We start from the raw sequence: 10,905 nt of genomic DNA on the forward strand, positions 1-10,905 counted from the left end.
CATGTTAAGTGTTTCAGGTAATTAAAGATTTACTAGTGGTTAAGGATTTATTGATTACAGTATTTCAAATTTTCAGACTCTGAATAACATTTATGAATTGTTGAGACTTTCACAGCCAAATTTTCAAAAATTTTTGCCATTAGCATCATGTGATACTAATTAAAAGTGCTCTCAGAAGACTTCCTAGGTAACCCTCTATCAAAAAAATTTATTTCTGAGCCTCATTTTTCTCATCTGTAAAATGGGGAGGGGTGGGGAAACAAACCTGTCACAGATATCCCACAAGGTTAGTGATAAGGGTTAGCTAGCTTAATCAGGCAGACAGGAAGGGAGGGGGTCCAAAGAGGATAGAGGCATCTTGGCCTGAACAATTAAAGCAGCCATTAGTTAGATCAAAAGCAGCCCTGACCTGAGCAGCTGGGGTAATAAAACATCTCCGGCCAGGACAGCTGGGAGAAACCCATAAGGTAGATCAAAAGCAACTCCAACCTGAACAGATAAGATGAATATGTGAAGGAGAGAGAAATGCCACAGGATAAGGGGGGGAGAAAGACATACATTCATGGAGGATAAAGAAAAGTCACAGGGTATCAGGGGAGGGAGGGGTGTAGGAAACATTTTCACAGAGGATAGAGGAATGTTAAAATAAGGGGAAATAAAGAGGGGGCACAACGTGGGCTTTGGCCTTTGACACTGGTACTATGTAACAGAGTGACCAATGAGGAAAGCAGGGGGTCCTAGATTAAGGGGAAGGGCCCCTGGGGTATATAATGCCTCAGACAGAGAGCAGTGGCCACCCTCCTAGGGGATCCCTCTGTCTCTCCCTGCCAGGAGAGACAGCGTCTTAGCATTAGAAGCTTAAGAATTAGAATTTTAGATGTAGGGCCTGCTTGCAATAAAGTTTCTGGACTTCTCACCTACCACCTTTTGTCCATGGTTTCATTCTTTGAATCCGTCTGGACAAGAACCTGGAAAAGAAATCACCCTTGCACCCTGCTCACCGAAAAACCCGGAATCATAAATATGATGATCAAAGCAGATAATCTATGAAAGTGTTTTTGCAAACTCCAAAACACTGCAAAATTTCATTTTGTTTACTTTCAATATCCTTCAAACCAGCTGAAATTATCTATCCTTCCAGCCCCACACTTTCCCCCTGTACTTCCTCACTGTGCTTTCTTAGGTTAGGTGTATGGTTACTCTCAGACCAGGTACATCCATACAGTGGAAAATTATTCAGCTATCAAGACACGAAAAGTCATGTTGTATCTACCTGAGGGAACCTGAAGACTTTCCAAAGGCTACAAGCACAGATGATTTTAAGGGTGCAATTTCCATTACTAACTCCCACATATGTACTTTCCTAAGACAGATCCACCTGAGAACCTGTTCTTTTCTTCTTCTCCCTTCTTAGTCACTCTTCTCCCACCTTGCACAGAAAGACCTATGTCTCATCTCTCCCTGACCTCACTGTGGAAAACTGCTCTGTCATAGAAAACCTCCAGGACACACAATAAAAGAAGAATTTCAAACATTAGTGCTGATATTAAGAATGAGAATGGCCTTTTGCAACTCAGATAGTTCCTTGCTCTTAGCTTTCAAAAAAATTAAATGGGGACCTACTAGAATTGTCAGATGATCATCACTGAAAACAATTTTGATCATAGAAATGAAAACTAAGAAATTAAAAATGCTTAGTTATTAATTTATTTTAAAATCTCAATAATACATTGGAGCTCTGGAAATAAAATCTCAATAATACATAAATTACATATTAATACAAAACCATGCTTTTAAGTTAAATATAACTTTTTAAAATTTTGGTGAGCATGCTTGAATTTAATTAACAAAAATTAACTCAATATGGCTCATAGCCTAAATGTAAAATGCAAAGTGATAAAATTCCTAGAATATAACAGGAGAAAATCTAGATGGCTTTGGATTTGGTGGTGACTTTTTAGATATAACACCAAAAGTAGTCTCCATGAAATGAATACATTTTTAAAATGAATTTAAAATTTCTGCTCTGCAAAAGGCAGTGCTAACAGAATGAAAAGCCAAACCATAGATTGGGAGGAAATCTTAGCACAACATATCCTATCTAATAAAGAGGGAATATGCAAATTGACCATCACGCCATCACAAAGATGGCGGTGCCCATAGCCACAGATGGCAGCGCCCAGTCCCCTGAGCCCCGCCGGAGTCCCCCAGTCTTTTCAGACCAGCCAGGGTTGGGGGGGCGGCAGGCACATGGTGCAGCTGGACCCGCTCTCAGCCCCCCAGCCACCCAGGGCCAGACTGAGGCACAGGCAAGCCTCGGATGTGACACCCAAAGCACAGGCAAGCCTCGGATGGTGGCTGCCCAGGGCCACCCGAGGCTCAGGTAACCAGGGCCAGCCGAGGCTCAAGCTGCCGGCAATGGCAGCAGCAGAGGTGTGTTGGGGGCATCACCTTCCCTTGATCACCGGGTCACCTCCCACCCCTGAGGGCTCCTGTACTGTGAGAGGGGGCAGTCTGGGCTGAGGTAACCCCCCTCAGTGCACGAATTTTCATGCACCGGGCCTCTAGTACCTGATAAAGGGCTGGTATTAAATATACACAAAGAATTTATAAAACTCAACAATAAGAAAACAAACAGCACAATTTTTTTAAATGGGCAAAAAATCTGCAGACACCTCATCAAAGAAGAAACAAAGATGGCAAATAAGCATATAAAGAAATGTTCAACATCATATGAAATTGCAAGTTCAAAAAACAATGAGATACCCCTATACACATGTTGGAAATCTAAAACCCACAACACTGATAATACCAAAAGCTGAGCGGATGTGAAGCAACAGGAACTCTCATTCATTGCTGGTGGGACACAAAATAATACAACCACTTTGGAAGGCAGTTTGCAGTTTCTTAGAAAACTTGACATACTCCTCCTTATGATTCAGCAATCATGCTCCTTAGTATTTATCTAAATGAGTTGAAAATGTGTGTTTACATGAGAATCTGCATACAAATGTTTATAGCCATTCTACTCATAATTGCCAAACTTGGAAGCAACCAAGATGTCCTTCAATAGTTAAATGGATAAACAAACTTGGTACATCCAATAAACTTGGTACAATAGAAAATTATTCAGCTATCAAGACACGAAAAGTCATATTGTTAAGTGAAATAAGTCAATCTGAAAGGATATATACTATATGATTCCAGCTACATGACATTTTAGAAAAAGTAAAACTATGGAGACAGTAAAATGGTAAGTGGTTTGCAGAGTTTTAAGGGAAGGGAAGGATGAATAGGTGGAGCACAGGAAATTTTTAGGGTAATAAAACTATCCTGGTATGATATTGAAATTGTAGATACACATCATCATACATTTGTCAAGACCCATAGAATATACAACATAATGTAAACTATGAAATTTGGTTATTAAAATTGTATCAGTATTAGATCATCAATTGTAACAAATGTCCCAGACTAATGCAAGATGTTAACAATAGGATTAACTGTGGAGAGAGGGAGAGGGGGTAAAGAGGAATTCGGTACTTTCTGCTCAATTTTTCTGTAAACCTAAAACTGATTTTTAAGAATATTAACGTTTAAAAAGGTTTGAAAAATACTGCTTTGTATTTTAAAATATTAGCCCATAATGTTTGCAAATTGAAATGGTTTGCTAGAAATAATAGAGCTGAGATAGAAAATATTGCCCCCTAGTGGTTGTGAAACAGAAAAAACTAAAAGTGTAATGAAACGGCTAGAGCCATGGAAAAGAAATTGTATCAGTATTAGATCATCAATTGTAACAAATGTACCAGACTAATGCAAGATGTTAACAACAGCATTAACTGTGGAGAGAGGGAGAGGGGGTAAAGAGGAATCCTGTACTTTCTGCTCAATTTTTCTGTAAGCCTAAAACTGATTTTTTAAGAATATTAATGTTTAAAAAGATTTGAAAAATACTGCTTTGTATTTTAAAATATTAGCCCATAATGTTTGCAAATTGAAATGGTTTGCTAGAAATAATAGAGCTGAGATAGAAAATATTGCCCCCTAGTGGTTGTGAAACAGAAAAAACTAAAAGTGTAATGAAACGGCTGGAGCCATGGAAAAGACAGCAATAGCCCCTTTAGAGGGACAAGGTACTTCCAGAAGAAAATTAAGTCTCAAATATGATAGTCATCCATAAATCTAAATAAGAACTCAAGTAGACAGGAAGAAGGATTAAAGAGGACAACATTTAAGCAAAATCAGATATTGTATAAGCAAAGTATATAAGTGATTGACACCTTATGATACCTGGGGAGTGACTCAGAAAGAAGGAAAGCAAATTCTATAACTCTTCCAACTGTGGAAGTATCCTCTGGGTAGGAAGACCTCTGCAGGCCAGGAAAAGAGGCTATAAAAACGCAGGCTCACCCTCCCAAAAATATTGACAGACCTGATCAGTAGGTGTCTAATCTAAGATGTTAGAAGCCACATTCAAGCAACTCAATGGAGCTAAACAAACACAGGTGATTATCTTTTATAGCATGCCCACAACTGTTTCTACACATTTTTTGTAGAAACAATTAGGGTTAGAGAATACTTTTTGCTTGTTTTTGCCAGGAGTCTATGGGAACAATCTGGACCATCCTAATCCAATTTTAGAATTTGATATTTTTCTGGGTCACTCAGATAACAGGGCAAAAATGGCCTCAAATACTGGATTCTCCTCTCTAGAGTTTCATCCCCTCTTGGATCTTGGTCTAGCAACTTAGAGAGCGGCATTTGATGAGAAGGAAGGAGAGAGTTTTTAGGAATAACGTTTTGATGGGTTTAATTATATTTCTATTTGATTCAGCTTTTTAGTTGTCTTGAGCAGGGGGAATCAGTCCAAGCAATTTAATCTACCATTGACAAAACCCGAAGTCCATTCCTGATCTTTATTTCTAACCCATTCCAGAGTATTTTTGGCAGGGGGAATATACAGTATATTAACAATCAAAACATGTATAGTGCTCAAGGAATTGGCTGGTCCCGATGCCTGATGGTTCCCTGTTGCTCTCAGCTGGGGCTTAGTTGCTGATTCTGATAAAGTAGAAACAACTCCACCTGGTGTCTCAACACCCTAGTCCAGTAAGAAGTGCTTTTCATCAGAAATACATCTAAAACCTCAAAAATTAAACATTAATAGTCCCCTATTGTCCTGAATACAGAAAAAATTAACAAGACTGATAAGGAAGGTGAATGAGTATGTTTGCATATGTGTTTACTGGACTCGAAGCTATTACACTAGTTATTCTGCTTCTTTTGAATATGTATATGTGTCTTCATTTAAAAAGTAAAATAAATTCCCAGTATGATGGCGCCATGTTTTTGTAGTGTCTGAACTGGTTTTTTAATAAGTCCTTTTGTATAAAAAAAAAACAAATTATTATACCAGAACTGTAAAAATATCTAAATATTGTTTGGAGTTGGTACAGTTTATCAAATAATGAAACCTTTAGTCAGTCATCAACTGATTTTTATGACTGGTTTTTGAAGGAGAAACATGTAGAAAAAATTTAATGCAAAAATTTATGAGAAAAGATTTTTCCCCCAAATCCCACCATTCATATCATATGTTACTACCATTAACACTTTGATGAATATTTTAGTCACTTGTTTTTATGCATATCATATGTAATTTTTTCCACAAAGATGAATTTATGCTGGAGTAGTATATGTAACATACTTTTTCCACTTTATTATATATCATAACTATTTTTTCCTCTCATTTTGCTAAAATAAAATTGTAATGTCTAAATTACATTCTACTCTATTGATTAACCATAATTTATGCAGCCAATTCTTTAACTATCTTAAAGGGATTTTGTACTGTAAGAAAATCTTTATTTCTGTTGACCTATCTACATCTAAAATAAAGTTGGAAATTTCCTATCACTGTGAATATCTTTCCATCCTTCTCCCTACCTGAAAACTGGTATCAATAATTGGTATATTTTCTTTCATCTCTCCCTATAGCTGTGACATGATATGTACTGAGGGTAACAGAGAGTGGCATTTGATGAGAAGGAAGGAGAGAGTTTTTAGGAATAATATCAAATGGAAGATAGGCAAAAAGTGGTTGTCTGGGCAATGTGAAAGATCTGACTGGCTCATAGACACTCCACCCAGAGAACAAGACCCCCACAGTTAGCCCCATCTGGTGGGGAATCAATGGAACTAACAACTTACTCTGGAAACCTGGGGCTCTAGATTAAAAGAATCTAGAGTCCATGGATAAGATTTAAGTCCAAAGGGAAAGTTGGTTTTTTCTCCTACAAAGTACAAAGCAATACAGAAGCATAAACTGTTATTTTCATGAGAGATGGAGGAAGTCTCGTATCTGTGAGTAACTGGTGGGGGTGATTGCACTCAGGGCCCCTGAGAAGTTGTGTGGGTTGAAGGACTTGACTCAGACCTGCAGGGCTGTTTTGTACACTCTTGTGGGCACTGTGTGTGCAGGATCAGCTGGTGTAGATTGCTTAATAATGCACTGTCTCTCCCCACCCTCATCCACTCCGACAAATGTAGTTGTGGGGTTAAGGGGTGAGAAAACCCATATACTATAACTATAGACATGTTCTTTATCACTGCTCAAATCAGACTTTATGTCAGCAAGCTTCTTCTAGTTAATTACCAATCAGTTACCCCCTCCACGCCCCGTCTGCCCCACACACTGTAATTGTAGTCTGATTTGCTTTTCAAAGGGATGTCTCACCAAGCTAAGTGAAACTCTTTGTCCCAATGCAATCTTCAGAAACATGCTTAGGGAAGCTTTCACACATGCCCAGCAAATGGCCACTAGATGAGTCTGCTGAAAGCTATGAGCTTACATTCTCATATCTGATCAAATCTCAGTCTCTGAACCATTACAATAGCATGCACATGTACTTTTTTTATCTTAAACTAGAGGCCCAATGCATGAAATTCATGCAACGGGCTCAGCCCTCGCAGCCCCGGAAGGATGTCCTCTGGAAGGTCGTTTGGCTGTCTGGTCTAATTAGCATATTATGCTTTTATTATTCTAGATTGTTCTAAGTGTTTTAAAGAAGTCAAATAGGGGGCATACTGTAGGGTTGAGAGTACACACATGACATATTCAAAAATGAAGTAATCTTTTCTCATATTCCTCTTTCCGTACCCTCTATTTTTGTTAATGGTCCCACCATATTCCATGTCACCAAAGTTATAACCATCATGACCCTCCTTCCCTCTTCTCCTGCCCACCACATTCAAACTGATGCCAATGCTTCAAGCCCCTTGTAAAATTGTAAAGAAGAGTAAATGAGATTCTCTACTTATAAAACACGTGGCAAATTCTCTAGAATATTGTAGGAATACAATAAAGGCTGGATATTATTGTTGTTGTTATTATTATTATTATTACATAAATATTACCCTGTTTTCTGACCTATAGGAGCAAGAGAATTTTACTTTCCACTTTCACTTTCAAAAGTATAGGAACATTTCAGGGAGGTACAAAAGAGTACCAGTCAATAACAAACTTTGTGTCGTTACTTAGTAAGTATCCCAGAGCCTAAAGGATACAATGAGATATAAGTTGAAAACTGCTTTGCAAAGTACAAAGTAATATATAAATATATTCTGTTATTTTCATCCTCTATTTTAACTATAAAATGAAAATAAGCAAGCTGGATTGCATGATGCCCAAGATGAAACTCTATTGGTTGTGAGGAGTAGTTTCAGAAATGTCTATGACGAAAGATTCTGTATTCGATGTAATTTCCACCTCACAGGAGCAGTGCTTTGAAGAACTTCTGGCGGTGAAGGCATGACTGTACCCAGCCAGCACTTCTGTATTTTGTATTGAAATGATCATTCTTTACAAAAGGAAAGCCTAATTACATTTTTTAATTTCTTCTTTTCTATAAAGATGGTTAGGGTTACAGTCATATGTTGAGAACTAAATCAAGATGGAGAGGCATAAACTTTTGTAGAATTTTTTATGTTTTCACTGTTTTGGGAAATAATGTTATACATACAGAAGCATATGCTCTTCAGTTTCCAATTGCGTTAACACCTTACATAACCACAGTACAATTATTGAAACTAAGAAAATAACATTAATACAATATCATTAACTAAACAACAGACTTTATTTGGGTTTTTCCAGTTTTTTCACTACTCTTCTTTTTTTGTTTGTTTGCTTGTGTTTGTGTTTTTTTTGTTTCTTTGTTTTTTTTTTGTTTTTTGTTCCAGGATTCAATTCAGTTCCCACATTTCATTCAGTTGCCATGTTTCCTTAGCCTCTTCCAATTGGTTTCTATTTCTCAGTTTCTCCTTGTCTTTAATGACCTTGACACTGTGAAAGTGTTTTGGTAGGTATTCTGTAGACTGTCTCTCAGTTTGTGTTTTCTGATGTTTTCTTGTGACGGACTGGATTGAGGTTGTGGTTTTGAGGAGCAGCTCCACAGAGGAGATGTGTCACAGGGCATCATTCAGAGGTAAAAGGTATCAATGTGTCTCCTGTGTTGTTAAAGTGATGTCTGTTAGATCTCTTTTCTATAAGTTTACTATTTTTCTCTTAATAAATATTTGGAGGAGACAATTTAGACAAATATCATGTTTCTCCTGAAAATTTTGGCACTAATGTTGATATTTGTCTGTGGATCTTGCCTTGATTACTGTGAGATTCTAATGGTGATTTTCTACTGTACTTATTCCTTCTACATTTACTCATTGAAATTCTTATGTTTTAAAAAAACGTTGCCCATTTTCTCCCTCAAGAAAACTTTATTTTCTTGAAAACCAATAACAGTAACTCTTCACCTCTTTGTATGGTTGATGATCCAAAAGTCCTGACTACCTTGTGCCAGAGACCAATTCCAGCATGTACAGCAGGGCTGCATTTGGGAATGGCTGATGGCATTTCCCCAAACCTGAATAGGATACATTACATTGATTTCTTGGCTGCCAGACAGCTAAAAGTCATCTTAATCTACATGTTATTGCCTCCTACTGGCCAAACACCTGAACAGCCGTAGGCTAATTCTCCCCATTCTGACAATGGACTCTGTACCAAACCCTGACCCTTTGATGTGTATATCTCTGCCTCGCCTCAGGACAAGTTGTGTTAATAAAGAGCATGGGGTCCTGGGGATGAGGAGAATCTAAGACAGTGATGGCGAACCTTTTGAGCTCGGCGTGTCAGCATTCATAGGTTCGCCATCACTGACCTAAGACCTTAGACTTAAGACCTTAGAACTTAGCTCCTTTAGCTAAGCTCCTCTGACACCCAATGCCTTTCAAAATTATATTTCGTCTCCAGACTCTTTATTAGTCTCTGGATTCCTATTTAACATCTATGCACAGCCTTCTCCAGATTTCCTGAACCCTTCTTGATGCTAGGACAAGAGCACCAACAATCTTGCAGTGTCATCATGAGAATTGAATAAGATAGAGCATGTACTTATAAGTACTCAATGGATGTGAGTTCCATTCTTGCATTACTCATTGCCTAATGCCCAGAAGACCCCAATGTCTGAGCAAGCTGGTTAGCACTCAATCAATCATAATCAACAAAAATGTTTACCATTAGTTAACTTCGCATACATGTAACCACACCAAATAAATTAAGGCCCCAAGATGAGCAAACAGATTTCCTTATGGCCACACAGACTCACAGCAGTCATATGGTATACTAGAGAGAGAAATCAGAAAATGTATTAAATAAAAGGAAGACCAAATGTTTGACAAATGTTAAGAAGAAAAATATAAAAGCTAAGAACCCCAATTAAGGATCAGATTAATTACTCTTCCTTTGTTCAAGATAGTGTCCCCTATCTCTCTTTTGTGTCATGTGCTTCCAGGTAGATTTAAACTTCCATGTTAATAGATCTATATTTCATAGTTCATGTCCCTTTTTAAACCCATCAGTATTTTTTTATATTCAAACATCTGAGAAAACAGTCCTAATTTTAAAACAGGCAAAGGGTGGAAATGGGCAATATTTTTTAAAAGAGCTAGAAAATGGACAATAAACATAAGGAAGGAAAAGTTTAACCTCCAAAGTTGAATTGCTGAAAGTTCAAATTAAAAAAAGATGTGGTTTTAAGAAAAGGTATTTTACAACGGTGCTTCTCAAACTTTAACGTGTGTTCAAATCGCCAGGGTCTCTTGTTCAAACTTAAATCCTGATTCATGGAGGCAGAGAACAAAACATTCTGCATTTTCTCAGCGTCTTCTAATGATGCCCATGTTTCTAACCTGGGGCCACACCTTGAACACTCAGGTGATCTGTAACCATATGATGAATATTGGTGAAAATAGCTGTGTGTCACATGAGACTGTTGTAAATCAGTGCAACCTTTTAGGAAAGTGGTTTGGCTGTGTGATTTATAGCAGTGCTTCCCAGTCCGGCTGTACATTAAAGGTTCATAACGAACTTTACAAAATATTTATGCCCAGATCCCATTCCAGACTAATTAAATCAAAATCTCTGAGAGTGGGACCCAGTAGTGAGTATTTGCTGGGGTTGTATGTGTGTGTGGTATTTTTAATTTAAAAAATGAGTATTTTATTGAATAGATAAAATTGTGATTGTATGGATAATGAATAAAATATAATGTAAATTTTAAAATATAACATGGGTGAATGATATTCCTTGTGTGTGCGTGCTTGGGTATCACGTCTGCACTCATTCATCTGTTAATGGACAGGATAATGCTAAATAAAAATGACCAAGTACATTATAATATAATTTTAATTCTTGGTTAATTAATTCAATAATTTAATTATTTAGTATCTATATGTGCTATGTACTATATGTAATAATAGGTGCTTGGATTAATTCAATAAAAAATACAAAAATTCCTTTCCTTGAAGAGCTTACATTTTATATACAGTATTATGTATCTAAAAAGT

This window comes from Myotis brandtii, unplaced genomic scaffold, assembly GCF_000412655.1.
Source record: "Myotis brandtii unplaced genomic scaffold, ASM41265v1 scaffold681, whole genome shotgun sequence".
Classification (NCBI taxonomy): Eukaryota; Metazoa; Chordata; class Mammalia; order Chiroptera; family Vespertilionidae; genus Myotis; species Myotis brandtii.